Genomic DNA, 10,961 nt, shown 5'->3' on the forward strand with positions numbered 1-10,961 from the left:
AGCTACGAAAGTCAATGAGTCCAGAGATAAAGATAATCCAAATCCAAAGAGAGCGAGAGACATAAATCCGATGCAGAGCAGAGAATTCCGTTCAGGTCCGAAAGAGTTAACCCGCCGAAGACTGCTGGGAGCCTACTTGCGTAATCCGGAAATCCCGTAAGCCGGAAACCCATAAACCGAAGAGACTACAGCAGAGTCGTCAAATTCCAGAGAAAGAGTCCCCCGCCTTCCATTGCAACTTCGAGACAAGCGACTCATCGTGAATCAGGAGAGAAAGAGGGGTCTGGGAGCCATTGCGATCTGCTGCCTGGATCCATCCCTTGCCGTTCGGGGAACGTGCAATCCTTCCCGCGTGCGTTTGAACGAAGTGTTGTGACTGTTTGTGCCCCCCCCCCTCCGACTGTGAGAACGAGACCCCCGCGCGAAAGAAGAGATTAAATCCCTCCACTCCAAAGAAAAAACGAAGACGCGGGACAAAAGGACAATTGATAAGTAGTAGATTTTCCTACGTTTCCCCCTTAAAATTCACTGGGTCCAAAAGTGAGTCAAGTACAGTCCCCCACCTTCAAACTGTGAAAATCACCCCAAATCTATAGTTTCCCTTCTTAGACCCAACCAAACAAAGCAATCAAGTCCTCTAACCAAAGAGCATAAAAACTACGTAACCTAGAGATATAATGACGGTCGAAAGCAGTAAAGGAAGTTGTAGCAACCGGGGGGGGGAAGTCACTCAGTGAATTTGCACTTCAAATTACGGTACCGCAGCGCCACTACGGCAGTTTTAAGTGGCAATCCTTTTGATTTAGTTAAACATTCTTGAAAATTCCTTAAGGAATTGGTTACCTTTAGGACTTGGCAACGTTAGAGAACAAACGCCTTATTCTTCACTTTTTGAAAATAAACACCGAAACAACGAATCCACAACTAACTATAAAAATCACGAAACAGTAACCAATTACTGTAACTTTTTTGAATTGACAGATATTAGACAATTAAATATCCAAAATGCCAAATTTACCACCTCCGCAACACCGTAACTGCCATTTTTCTCCGGTTTTATTATTTATTGTACTAAATACTGCCGTAGTGGCGCTGCGGTACCGAAATTTGAAGTGCAAATTCACTGAGTGCCTTCCCCCCCCCCCCCCCGGTTGCTACAACTTCCTTTACTGCTTTCGACCGTCATTATATCTCTAGGTTACGTAGTTTTTATACTCTTTGCCCTAACCCTACGTAAAGTTCCATTACACCTGTGAGTTCCGGAGATATCAGGCATTAAGGCCGAGAACCGAAAGAAAAGAGTAAGTTCCCTTAAAGATTTTGCCAGGTCCCCTCGTTTTATTTTATAATTTTGGTTTATGTCTCCATTACATTGTTGATAAAGTGTATTTTGATTGAGATCGTACTGTTTTTCCGTCTGAGACTCCTCAACCACCTCCTTCCCCTTCCCTTTTTATAATCATTTTCGGTTGGAGCCTACAATACCGGACTATTAACATCACATTTGATTAATTACCATCTAATCACCTAAACGATCCGACCGTCGAGGGTTATACTTGGCTTAAACAAGGTTTTTGCCTTTGTACAGCCGCAACGACTGAGATAAATGGCTTTAAAAGTCACATGATGACTTAGTCTTGCGTATTATCCTAGCCTAGCTGATGTTTCTCTGATTTCCGATGATATTTGGTATATTTCGCAGAGGGCTTTTAGAATAAATGTTTGTTAAGAATAGATAATTATCTAAAATACCAGTATAATTTTAGAGGATTTTATCCATTTATCAAATAATTTTTATCTCTTCTAAATATTCGTTTCAATGTATATTTATTTTTGTCCTGCAAATATATTTGGACCTATATAGGACTTTCCACAGATTTGATGAAAGTATTTGGTATGTTAGCTGCTGACATCAAATCAATATAATACCCAATTAATAAAAATGCATAACTTCAATTGTAAAGAATGTTAGTCGAGAATATTTTGGTAGCTGCGTCTTAAGATGGCCAGAAAGTACTTATTTCATCCTTAATAGCCATTACAGGGCGAAGCTGATGGAGTTCTTATCCAATTAGTGGCAGGCACCAGTTCTCAACATTCGTTAATAAGCTTTCGATTTTAAACTAGTAATCTGATAAAAGCGTGTAGGAAACGAACGAACAAACTTTTGGAAGTTAATATGGTACGGAGGGGTATGACAGTCTCAGATAATCTGTACACCGAGCTCGTGCATTTAGCACTATTAAAGGTACATATTTTCAAGAGTTCGCGAGTTCCATTTAGCACTGTCAAAGGTACGGCAGCGTACACCGAGTTCGCAGAGTGTCTTACTCCTCATATGGTACACAAGAAAGCTTCATGTTTTCAGGAGGTGGTCTAGCCCAATTAAGGGGCAGGTCACTTCCATTGGGGGTGCGTCTTAATCATAGTAAAATGATTAAATCAGGGTAATCGTGATTAAATCAGGGTAATCAAGATTAAAAAATCTAATCACGATTTAAACGAGATTTAATTTTTCTAATCATGATTTAATCTTTTTAATCAGGATTTAATAATTTTAATCAGGATTTAATAATATTAATCAGATTTTATAATATTAATCAGATTTAATCACGATTTAATAATATTAATCAGATTTAATAACGATTTAATAATATTAATCAGATTTAATCACGATTTAATAATATTAATCAGATTTAATCACGATTTCATAATATTAATAAGATTTAATCACGATTTCATAATAGTAATCAGATTTAATCACGATTTAATCAATATAATCGATCGAATCGAGATTTTAAAAGTAAAATCCAAACTGAAGAACGATAATTTAATATTAATTATTAAAATTGATAGTTCTATCGCAATTTTGTTTGATTGAAAAATAACTTATCACATTTTATTTAAAACATCCGAAAACATCACAGCTTTGTAACTGGTTTTTTTCTTTTGAATTTTTTACTGTCACGTTTCTTCAGAGATTTAAGGAAACATTTTACATTATCATTTAATCCGAGTGAAAATCGCGAAAAAAGAAAACGAGATACGAGATCGCGGTAAACGTCGGCGGTAAATTGAGCGCGGTAAATACAAAATATTAATTCTAATCACATATTAAATTATTCTTCTCCGCTGGTTCTAATTACGCACAATTCCAATCAGCGATATAATCATTCTGATTATCGTTCTAATTTCTAATCGCGATTTAATCATACTAATCACGATTTAGTCGTTTGCATCAGGATTTAATCATTTTAATCAGATTTAATCATTTAATAATGATTGAATCAGATTTAAACATTCAAATCATGATTAAACGTGATTTAGTCAATATAATCGTGATTAATTTGCATTTAATCAAAATAACCATGATTAAATCGGATATCACCTTTCGAGGGGTGCGTCGTTAATCAAGGAAGTGACCTGCCCCTTTGGTCTAGCCTGTCTAATCTTTCTTGGCTCCGAATTTAGTATTGATGGGAAGTGGTAACATAAAAAATAATGTAGGTTGTAAAGAAAAATTCATTTTTCACGTCCGGAAATGTCGTGCATAAAATCCAGTGATTGGGGTTTAATTTATTTTTAATCAACTTTCATTCCAAACTTGGAAATCTTCGTTATTTTATAATTACAAATGATTAAGCTACCAACCTTTTCTCACCACATTTGTGATTATAAAATAAACATTTTAAATTGATAAAGTACATGGTAATTTATCCCGTGTAATGACCACGTTTTAATATTTAGGAAGGTGCAGTAAATATCCAGCATCCAACGGGATAGTAACGTCGATAATAAAGGATGCATAGTCACTCAGCAAGAAACCAATTTTTCTTTTTAAGTAAAGAACAAAAATTTCACAACTAATTTCTAACAAGGGAAGGTCTGGGACTGTAAGTCGGTGATCCGGGAAAACGTTATGGCAACCTTTAAATCATGCCCCAGGAAGGTATCAGCCGGGCGGATTTTTGAGCAGAGTCAAAAGGTCAAAAATTAAGAAATTTTTACTTTTGTGATGCCCATGTCAAACATGCGAAAAAGTGGTCATTCCAAGTTAAAATTGGGTAAAATGACCAAAACTGGCCAGTTGGAATTAGGACTGGTCAATATGGTCCAAAATGGTCAGTTTTCTATGGGAGTGGTCAACATGGTGAAAATGGTCAGTTTGCGATGGGAGTGGTCAATATGGTCTTAAATGGTTGGTTTGCGATGGGAGTGGTCAATATGGTCCAAAATGGTCAGTTTGCTATGGAGTCTCCATAACAAACAAAAATGGACAAAAATGGTCAGTTTACCTAACGCCCCTAAAGACATTGGATTTCGTCAAGTTAGACCATAGAGAGTTCAAAATAAATAGTTAAAATATTATCTGGCCGCCGCAAGAAATATTAATTTTTTTTTGGAAAATTTCAAAATTATTTGTATATGCCGTAATTCCGAACCCGCCATAGATTGTTTTGGTTGCCATAGGACTGGTAGCGGAAACAGTGGCTAGAATAAATGGCTAGACTATTCAAAATATACGAAAGTGTTATAGATAATGCCAGACCATCATGATTTTGAAAAAAATTCGAATGAAATGCATCAATAAATGAACAATGAGATTGGATAGATACATTTTGAAAAATGTGCAGGAACTAAAGGTTTATAGCAATATTTAGGGAAATGTGCTTTTTTTGGCCGGAACTTAATGTAATCATGGCACCTCTTCCAAAAAAATTGCTATTTACAGTTAGTTCCTGCACCTTTATAAAAATGTATTTATCCAATCTCATAGTTCATTTATTGATGCATTTCATTCGAAAAAAATTCAAAATCATGATAGTCTGGCGTTATTTATTTCACTTTTGTATATTTTGAATAGTCTAGCCATTTATTCTAGCCACTGTTTCCGCTAACAGTTCTATGGTAACCAAAACAATCTATGGCGGGTTTGGAATTACGGCAAATTCAAAATGTTTCGAAATTTTACAAAACAAAAATAGTACTTGCGGCGGCCAGATAATATTTTAACTGTTTGTTTTGAACCTCCCTTTGGTATAACTTGACGAAATCAAATGTTTTTAGGGGAGTTAGATAAAATGACCATTTTAGACCATATTGACTACTCCCATCGCAAACTGACCATTTTCGACCATATTGACCACTCCCATCGCAAACTGACCATTTTGGACCATATTGACCACTCCTGATTCAAACTGTTTGACATGGGCATTACAAAAGTAAAAATTTCCAAATTTAGCAAAGGGGGGGGGGACCCTTTGGTGCCCATGAAATTAGCATATAAAATCCCATAAGGCATTTCCGACTCGACCAAAGTCAAAATTTCGAAAGGTCATAAAACTTGACCTTTTGACTCTACTCAAAAATCCGCCCGGCTGATACCTTCCTGGGGTATGGTCTAAAGGTTGCCATAACGTTTTCTAGGATCCCCGACTTACAGTCCAAGACCTTCCCTGTAAGACAAGAAATCTTCGAAAGCTACTCACCCATAATTCCAGGAAATATAAGAGAGTTCAAAATATTTTCAGGAAAATCATTGTCTGCAGATAATAGTTTTATCAAATCTGTATTAATAAACCAGGAGCCACACACGAATCGTAATTGTCATTAAAGAGAAATCCAAGATTTTTTAAAATAGAGAGAATAAATTTGTTAAGATGATCCGCGGGCGGCAAGTTTTACCTCTTTCTCTGACACGAGAAAGAGGAAGGGACCACTTCAAAGGCGTGTCCTTCAATCGCGTCGGATGACACACGTTTAAGGAACCAATGATATACCAAGCTGTTTTGACTTGTTCAATCATGTGGGGGTTTGGGAGAAATGGTAAACATAGTTTCAATTTAATCATTTACCAAAAGTATTAGCAAATTGTTGTTCTTGTATTTATATCATCTTATTATTATATTGAGAGATAACCATCAGTTCATGGTCAAAATGTTCGCATTTTCCCCCGTCACCAGAGGAGAAGGGGAAATGCAATCGGTGGTCGCTTCAATCACTTCTGAAGACTTCATTTTTAGGGAACTATTGAGAAAATTTGTTGGCTAGATTTGGTCAATGGCGCAAGATCATACCAAAACCGCGTGAAGTGGATTGGAAAGCGATCGATAACTTAAAACGTCACATCCGGTAAAAGACACACTACTTATGGGTCCCCATAAGGTGTACCTAAGCTGTTATGGGGACCTTTACCAGAAGAACTGGGATCTTTTAACCAAAATGAGGACAAAAAGCATGTCATGTCAAAAAACATTTATTATAGTGCAAAAACACGTAAGATTTTATTTTTATCAATATATTGCCCATAAATGCTGTTATAAATATTTTAGCAACTAGAGAAATATTCGATAATAGTTACTAATAAAACAAGGTAAAATTTCAAAGTTAAGGGCCTCAAATTTAAAATTGTTTTCAAGACACACAACACAAGGCTCTCACAACGTCGTTTCAAGACTTTCAAAACACACGATTATCAAATCAAAGTATAAGGCGTTCACCCGTTTCATTTTCATAAAGTTGCCGTCAGTGTTGTTAATAGAGAGGTGTGACATTCTTTTATAGTTGAACATAATATTTCACTTAATATTCGAAATTAGGCAAACACTTTAACGCTAATTTACATAATATATTTTTAATAGTCATATATTTTATATTGATAAATTTGAATATATTTTAAAGAAAAATGAATTAAAATTTACAATAAAGAAATTAAGAAATTAGAATTAAATCTAGTTTCATTTTAAAATAGGTATTTAAATTGGAAAACTGATGGTCCCTACAAAGCATCGTTGGCGCGTAACCAGAGCCTTTTTGAAACCGCGTAGAATTAAGAGAACCTTCATCCATTTTAAATTTATCTCTTTAGTCTCTATAAGTTTTGTTTAATAGTTTAACATTATTATTATTATTGGGCCCTTAACTTTGATTTCCTTATCGTCTGTAATAAAAGTCTTCAAACGACTTTGTGAGAGCCTTTCGTGTGTCGCGACCGAAACTCGGCTATATGCCAACCGGAACTGTTAGCCCGAAAAACTGCAGTACGAAAAAAATGGCATCATCCTTGAAAAGCGGGCACAAACGACGAAGCCGGGTAATATGAACTGTTCAGAGCCTAAGAAAGATAATTAGTAATTTGATCCTGGAGTCGCACAGTACAATACGCATGGCATCCCTGCAACTCTTCAGATTAGAAATAAAGCGCATATGACAGCAGACGGTGAAGGCGACATTAGAGTTCAGTTCCGAATCGGGAAGAAGCTCTGCCTAGAAGTCATCCACAATGTCTGGCATATCAGCTTGAACACATACTTACGGTTATTATGTTATTTATGGTACAAGGGAGCAAGGATTATGAAATTTAAAATATCGGAAAATTTTGTATTGTACAGTCTGTATAGATCGAATAATTTCATAGCTAATAGCAATAAAAACTTCTCAATTTCTAAAGCTAATAGGTAGGCCCCTCTAAACACATTGGAAACCTTCCCATACTTGTCAAACTTGACATTATTTTAAAAATAACAACCAGAAAACCTCCAAAATGTATATCTGAACACCTTTAATTATTCAATATTTCAATTACGGGGTGCGGAACAGTAGGGAATTTTTCCCTTTTCCTGGATTTTTCAACCTTCTAAAGCCGCGTTCACATAGACGTTTTGTTGAGGAGAATTCTGAAGCAAAAGGGGGAAGAGCATTTCGCTTTCGGCGGGATGATCCGACTTCAGCCTTTCTCTTTCTACTTCTGCACAACGTCAGCAGTTCACAAAGACTTCCTTTACTGGCGCTAACACAGTTTTATTTGTTGCAGCCATGGCGCACCGAAACCAAGAGGTAAACAAAGTCTTTCGTTCGCTCGGGCCTCGGACTCCACTATCTTTCGAGAAAACTGGTGTTTGTGTATCACTTGACCGACAAGATGTCATAACCGCTTCTCCATTGGCCAAACAGCCACGTGATTTTTCAGCCGAAAGTTGAAATATCAAATTGGAGTAGATACGGGTTGACCGCCGATTTCCCTCTCTCCCCTTTCGACTTTCGGCGGGTTTGTGAACCGCCGATTTCTAACTTCGTCTTCTACCTTACGCTTTCAACTTCAGCTATTTACCATTTTTAACGTCTTTGTGAACGCGGCTTAATACCCTAAAAGGGAATTTAAGAGGGATAACGAGAAAAAGAGGGAAAATTGTTCTTTGCAAGGGGAAAAAGGGAACTTTTAGCATGTAGTCTACTCTAATTCTATATTTTGTCCATCAATATGTTATGAGTCAAAGATGTAAGAAATATTTTTAATACGCTCCTAAAATGCTGGACATTTTGATAGTAATGGATGGTTTTGTATATTAGGCCACCAGATGGGGCTAAGGGAAGTGAAAAATGACAGACATGTAATTGTAACCAGAGGAGATGGTGTAAAGAATAAACTGTGATACTATTAATGTAAAAGTATTTAAGCTATCAAGCACAGTTAATTTAAGTAATTAGAATAAAAAGGAAACTAAACAATTACAAAAGATGTCATGATCTAAATATCCATTCGCGACTTATATATTTGGGAAAAATTATTCAAATGTAAGTAATTTTGTAATAAATAAAACCTTATATTTGAAATTATTTTCAGAATGAAATAGAATATTTATATATATTAGTAGTAAAAGCTCCAAAATATAGCGACGGATAATCCTTCGCAAAGCTCTTCCAAACCTTTAAATGCCGTTATCCTCATATCATAATACTTTAAACACACAATCCTCAGTTGAAGCAATACTACTTAAAAAAGTAACAAACCCAACTATTGGAGTCCCAAGAAGAAAGGACCGACCGTTTAAAACTTGATGCAGCCATATTTATAGAAACAGACGAAAGCGGGTGTAGCTTCTCGGTAAAGAAACTGGCTATTAAATGAAATAGTTGAGAGAAAGGGGCAACTACACGGTGGACAGCCAAAGGTCGAATAATCCTCCCCTGCTGAAAGATCGAAGGGGAAGCTACATTAGTTTCCAAATACGCCTAGTTCCTTAAATGCTGTTGAATGCCCCCTATTTCCATCAGCTGGGCTACCCCCTTCTCCCATCACCGTCACGGCTTTCGTGTTGACGACTGAGAACAACGCCACCGTCTCATAATATTATACTGAGTTCTATAGCAAGTCCAAGTCGAAGTACTGAAAAGAGGTTTCGGATTGAAAATTTAAACAATTCGATAACATAATATCTGTTGATTATTGGCCCTTCTAAAAGTACATGAGAGATATTGAAATGACAAACAGTGACATACGAAAGTCTGTTTTCATTTCTGACAATCTTATCTCCTCATATAACGTTAGATCACAATTTGTTTAAACTATCATTTCTACAGTAATACATATGAAATAATGTTATACTTTAGGATACAAAAGGTTTTATAACCATCAAAATATGCAGTAATGACTGGACTGTTATCATGAAACCATTTTGCCCCTTATATGAATGCAAATTATAAATTAATTGAAAAAATTAAATAATTAAATAATTAATTACTAATTAACTCTCCGAGGGGACAAAGTCTTAGTATCAATTTGCGAATTATTAGCGCCGGACGGGAATCGCACCCGGGGCTGCCTTAAGCAAGAGATTTACTCTAACCACTCAGCCACCAACGCTTGTTTCCAAAAAACAGCTTTGGCGAATGTCATTTACAAAGTTATAACGTTAGGTACTATAATTTATTCTACATCATTTTAAATATTTATAAATTATATTAATCTTATATTTAATGAAATATTTATAAATTATATTAATCTTATATTTAATGAAATATTTATAAATTATATTAATCTTATATTTAATGAAATATTTATAAATTATTTTAATCTTATATTTAATGAAATATTTTTAAATTATATTAATCTTATATTTAATTAAATATTTATAAATTATATTAATCTTATATTTAATTAAATATTAATAAATTAAATTAATATTATATTTAATTAAATATTTATAAATTATATTAATATTATATTTATAATTAATATTAACATTATATTTAGTTAAATATCTGAGTATTTTACTTTATTTGATCGTGTTCAGGAATTGAACTCGGGTCGCATCGTTACAATGCAGATAATTTACCGCCGAGCCATTGACTTCCTTTAAGAATATAAAAAGTAAAGAAACCATTATGATAAGGCGGATTTTTTACCTTTTAATAACGCTTAGAAAAAAGATAATTATTCAAAACTCCCGCGGAAACTATATAAAAGTAATAATATAGCGCCACCGTGTGGTGAACTATCAATCAAACCGGGTAAAAAATATAATCTCTTCAATTTTTCGAACTTTAGTCAAATCTTGACGGGACTAAAAAACATCAAATAAACGTATATAAAGCCATTGCCGTCAATATGGAAGATTTGTCTTTCTTAGTTCTTGGCGGTCAGACGAACTACTACATGACGGGGTCCTGGTGTCGGTCAAAAGTTATGAGGTAACTTTGCGGATTTAATTAGTATGTTCGGTCTTCGGTCAAGAAAAGAGTTAAATTGTGTTTCGCGTTTGGAACTTGAGTGAATGGACTTAAGTGTATGAACCGTGCGTGTTTAAGACTGAAAGTGTTAAAGTAATTGTGAACTAACTTAAGTCAGCTGTAAGATAAAATTGATTGTTTTTTTAATTGGAATAACCTAATTAAACCCTTGAAATTATCAACTCAACCTGTGAGGCTAATTAAGTAGATTGGAAGATATTAGTTGCGAACAGCTCTCAGCTGTTAATTAAGACCAGAGTTTATAGTAAGGTAGTTTGAATTTAGTTAAAATGACTCAGTATAATTTATGATATTTACTTAAGTGTAAGTGTGTTTTGGTTTATTTTTCAATCACGAGGAACTAAGACAAATCAAGTCTTGGACACTTGAGTACCAGTTCTGCACAATTACGTAGGAGGGATATATATTGTTGGGTTATTGATGAAAGTTAA

At 35.0% G+C, this 10,961-nt stretch overlaps 1 long non-coding RNA gene across 1 annotated transcript in view; it reads right to left on the reverse strand.

Annotated features, from left to right (window-relative positions):
* Positions 1–10,961, reverse strand: part of LOC149950979 (uncharacterized) — a 277,136-nt gene that overhangs the window by 59,122 nt on the left and 207,053 nt on the right. The window lies entirely within an intron of this gene.

This window comes from Leiobunum rupestre, chromosome 3 (genome assembly GCF_980474605.1).
Source record: "Leiobunum rupestre chromosome 3, qqLeiRupe1.1.hap1, whole genome shotgun sequence".
In the NCBI taxonomy this organism is placed as follows: domain Eukaryota; kingdom Metazoa; phylum Arthropoda; class Arachnida; order Opiliones; family Sclerosomatidae; genus Leiobunum; species Leiobunum rupestre.